This window comes from Pseudomyrmex gracilis, unplaced genomic scaffold (genome assembly GCF_002006095.1).
Source record: "Pseudomyrmex gracilis isolate BER0280 unplaced genomic scaffold, ASM200609v1 scaffold_1494, whole genome shotgun sequence".
Classification (NCBI taxonomy): domain Eukaryota; kingdom Metazoa; phylum Arthropoda; class Insecta; order Hymenoptera; family Formicidae; genus Pseudomyrmex; species Pseudomyrmex gracilis.
Genome location: NW_018022078.1, coordinates 2,028 through 7,131, shown reverse-complemented (window position 1 = coordinate 7,131; position 5,104 = coordinate 2,028).

Genomic DNA, 5,104 nt, shown 5'->3' with positions numbered 1-5,104 from the left:
TTTTCTAAGGGACATAATGCTCTTCAAATCTCGGCAGCGTAAAGGTTAATATTCTACATTTAACGATATATAGTCCCTTTCGCAAATCAGATATCTCGAGTACCAGAAGAGATAGCTTGAAACTAATTTTGCAGGTACCTTCAATCGGCTACTCTGCGATTTATGACAAAGAGTGAAAGTTAACAAATTGAATATTTTGAGAACGGTACAAGTTAGAGCAAAATGGTTTTTGGATCTCGTTTTGTATTAGTTAGATGCAAAATACCACATAATAAAAGTTTAATACTTTTTATTATTTAACCATTTGATTGTTAAAAACAAAACCTAGAATGTTCAAACCGGGCTAGTATTTTGCAGTTTGGTGTGCTGAGACGTATAGCGCAAACTGTTTTTCTTTATCTCCTTTAGTTTCTTAGTTATTAAATTTGCAACTAACTGTAATGCTATGTAGTTGCAACTTAAGAGTGATAACTTGTTGACGTTGGCGTAAGGATTACGATAGTAACTAATAAGTAATGGTAACTCGTTCGGAACAGTGGTTTTTTGATGATGTTAGTTACAACAAAATGGTGGTACTGGTAACTTTACTCCTGAACTTCGACTCTCAAAGCACCGATTTTAACGTAAATACCAATTTACCGACGGTAGAAGATTTGGATAGTTTTAGGTCCTAGAGGAAAAAACGGCAGAGCTGAGTAATAAAAATATATATATAACTATATATAAATACTAATTAGATATATTCAGTTTAAATATAAAGTTCAGTTTAAATATAAAGTCAATATTGTATTTATAAAACAATGATTATCTTAGAAAAAATTAATAAATGCGTTACTATTGTTGAGAAAAAACAGAATAAAAAAACAATGGAAAGAAAAAAGAATTTGAAGAGAAAAAATAGTGCATTATCTATCTCACACGCACGTACATACAACCAAGTAAACTTATGTATATTAAAGTTTTTTCAGTTTACTATAATATAATAATGTATATACAAAAACTACAAATGTTTATATTCTTTTTTTAGAGAAATTAAAAAGGACTTAAAATATAAAGTGTGTGATACTCTAAAAACTTACCTTTTCAAAAAAAGATAAAAACAGGTGCCAAGTACACGCACAATACGTATTTAAATTAAATTATTTTTTTATTTATACTCCAAAAACTTTTATCTCTATAAAATCTGTTTTACAACATATATTTTATACCACAAAACATTCTTTTTCTAAAAATCCGTTTTACAAAAAAAGTGATATCACAAAGTAGCACCAAATAAATTTTGTACGTTACTTTTTTGTACATTATTATTTTTTTTTTTGCGCAGGGGAAATGCGTTTACGCACACCTTGACCCAGACTAGGTATGGGCCAAGGTAGTGTAGGACTTGCCCCGCCAGAGCGCACTCCGGCGAGGAATACCCACTAAAACTCTTGCGGTGTCCACCTTCCGCCCTTTTAGGGCTGTTCTGGTACATCTGTATCAGAACGACCCAGAGGCAGCCCGGTAGGCAAGGGCTTGCGCCCCACTACCTGATGGGGGAAAATTATTAAATTTTCCCCCCTGCGACGAAGCGAGAGGACAGCCCCGCTTCGCCGCCGCTGGTCTGCGTGCAGTCCTGAGTCAAACACCCCCAAAGAGGTGGACCCAACCTTTTCAGATTGATCATAGCCGGTGCTATGGTCCTCCCCCAACACCCTGCCCTGGGCTGCCACCCATCAAGCCCTTACTTGGGCTTGGAGGAAGCTGGCCCAGGGCGGACCTTTTTCTTCGTACCCTCCGCCTGCCCGAGCAGAGCTGCGAGCGCCCTGCTCAGGTCCATCTTCAGCCCCGGTGAGGGTGCTGAAGACAACACGGACAAAGTTGCTCTTTTCTTCTCCCTCTTTGCGGAGGGAGATAGGGTGTCCTCCTTGGAACCGGGTAGACAAGTTCCCTCAGAACCAGAGGGAGGAGCACCCTTTTTCATGCTTCGGTAAAGGTGAGCGAGTCGGAGAGACGGGAGCTTCTCGGGAGGGATCCGAACTCGCCACCGCCGCAGTCCATCGGCTCGGAGACTCCCGGCTGCGGAGAAAACCTCTTTGCAGCAGATGGGGAATCCCCGCCCGACGGACTCTCCCTTTTTTTCTCTTACTTGCCACCTCCTCCGCCAGCTTAGCTGGTTGCGCAAAAGTGGTGGCTACACCACCAGATGCGGCAGAAGAAGGATAGCAGCTGGGGCCTCCCAGCACGTGCCGGGAGTGACGCCCCAGGTCACCACACAGTGGGCACTTTAGCTTCGGAGTTTTGCACTGCCGGAGCAAGTGCCCACAAAGGCCGCAACGGTGACAACGACCGCTGCGGTCCGGCTCGCTCGCGGGGCAATAGTCCCCGTGTGCCCCGGGCGCAGACACCGGAAGCACCGCAAGGGGCGGGCCTTGAGCGCCTCAACGCGGGCAAGGACCCACCCCACTTTTACAGTGCGGGCTGTTGCCAATTGCTTGGCAGCAGCCACGGGGCACTGCACCCATACTCCTTTCAAGCCGGAAGGCAGAGTCCGGGCTTCACCTAGACGAATCTCTGCCTCCCAGCAACTTCCGGCCGAGGCCAGAGCCAACTTCAATTCCTTTGGAGAGACGAAGCCGTCAAAGCCCGAGACGCGCAAGTCCCCCTTGCGCGCCGGTCGGCGAACGACGATCCCCGTCTCCCGGAGGACCTCTCTCATACGAGCCGCGAGAGCATCGGCCTTCTCTCCCATCGACTTTCCGGTGACCTCAATCATGAGATCACCGGTCATCGTGCGCCGTGGCTGCACGTGGGCGATACCCACTGACGACAGTGGTATTGCCTCACCGCATTGGCGCACCGCCTCCGTGATGTTAAGCGCTCCAGGGTGTGCCGGGTCGACCGACAGCGTGATCGCTGCCGATTTTGGCACTCGGAGCCTGAAGCGCTTCTTTTTCCCGGCTCCTGCCGGTTGCGTCACCGCGTTAATTGTTAAAAGAGGCGCTCCACCTTTAGGCGGACGACCGAGGGCGGCAGAAGCCGCTGACTCGGCCGCTCGTCGAGCCTTACGGCCCACCACCACGCTCCAGGATTCCCCGCCTCCAACAGAAGACGAGGTCCTAGAGCACTCTGGTCTCCCTCAGAACTAGCTGGGGGAGCCGGACCCTTCACCGATTGGGGTAGAGCTGAAGGTTTGGCCTTCGGCTTTGCCTTGGCTTTCGCCCCCCCCCCCCGTGCTCTCTCCCGTGACACCGAAAAGTCGCGGCCCTCGTCCCGGCCATTTGAGCCCGCGCGTCCCGCCCCCCGAACAGGGAGGTTCAGGGCCGCGAGCTTGGCGTCGATCAACGCCGAGATGCGCTCAAGCAGCGCGTCCTCGGACGGACGCTCCTGTGCTGGGGGAAAAGGAGGAGGTAATGGTGGCATGCAAATTTTTGCTGTCAGGGCCACCACCTCGTTCTGCAGGCGCTTCACCTTCTTACGGAGGTCTTTATTCTGCTGGTAAATCTGGGGCAGGACGGGAGCCCTCCGTGCCCCAGGTTCTTCACGCAGACGGCAGTAGAGGGTGTCAGCCACTCTACGGCCGTTGCGCCCCGCCAATCAAAGGGCCTTTGACGTCCGTATCCTTTAGCCTTTTTGCTCGACCCGCTACCTCGTCACAGACGTTGATAGCCTTGTAGAGCAAGTCTACAAGGTCTATCGTGGAGCGGGTCTCGCACTCCACTTCGACGTCGGTTCCCCCAAACCGTTGGAACGTACGCCGAAGCCTCTTTATTGACTTGGTGTCGGAGGTTTGTCCCAAAGCCTTCGAGTCGGAGCGGCGCTTCGTCGCCGCCGCGTACGCCTGCTGACGCACTTTGTCTAAGGCGCGCTCCTTCTTTTCCAGTTTTGCCTTGCGAATCTGGTCTCTGACCTTCTCCAGGCCGACAAACATGCCGTGAGTCGGTGGACGCTCACGGCGTCCTGGCTGCGCCACCTTCTCAGCAACATAAGCCGCGATTGCCTCGTCGGTGGTCGGGATACGAGACACAGACTCGTCACCGGATGAGCCCATGTCTACATCCGACGCCCTCGGCAGGGATGCCTCCAACGACTCCGTGGAGATCGTGGAGTCCAGGGAGAAGATTGACTCACTCGATTCCTCCCTCCTCATTGCCTTCCAAGGGGCCGCATGTCCCCTTGGGCGAAACGGACGCTCCTCGTCCGTCTTCGCAGACGCAGTGTAAGTGGAAGAGCCTGCGGTGCACTCTTCCACCCACCCGTCGTTGGATGACGATGCGGGGGCACCCGGGACACTAGCCCCCCCACGCCGGGACCTGGCCGTCCGGTTGACCTGGTCCGGTAAGTCTACTTGTTTCTTTTTACTCATCCCATGGGTTGAAAAGAAGCGGTTTTATATCGGTGTTAAACCTGACCTAGGACAGTTTCCGACCAAAGGTAACGAGCTCGTCCTGCCCGGATTTGAAGTCAGGGTTTTCTTTCCCCTAGTCCAGTGGCCGACCCGAAAGCGCCTCTTGGAGCTGGACACTCCGGATTTGAAGTCAGAGTTTACTCTCTTAGTCCGATTGCGCCGTAGCTGACAGAGTCGGACGCCCCGGATTTGAAGTCAGAGTTTACTCTTCTATCCCAGATGCCCCTGCATAGGGGACTAAGCAGGGCTGAGAACCCCCGGTTTTTGTTCGAGGTTTTCCTTCCTCTATTTCCCCTCTTAGTTCAGGAGCTCCCCGAGGGCCTGTCTGGCATGGGTGACCCTGCCGAGGACTCAAAGAGTCCCCGCCAACATAGCCCCTCGGATCAACGCTCCTCTTAGCTCGGGCACCACGACAAGGTGGGGAAAATCCGAGGGAAAAAAAAGAAAAAGAAAAAATTTTGTCAAAATAACAAATATTTAATGCAAAAAAACTTGACGCGGCTGCACCAAAAATTTATCTACAGACAGACATATCTTACATGTGCACATGTAAGTATCAGACTGCCGTGCATATAAAAATTTTAGTTTATTATATTTGAGGTGCAGTCGCGCCAAGTTTTTTTGCATTAAATATTTTTTATTTTGACACAATTTTTTTTTTTTTTTTTTTTTGTTTTTTACGAAAAGTAAAGTTTTGCTGGGTCTACTTGTTAGTTT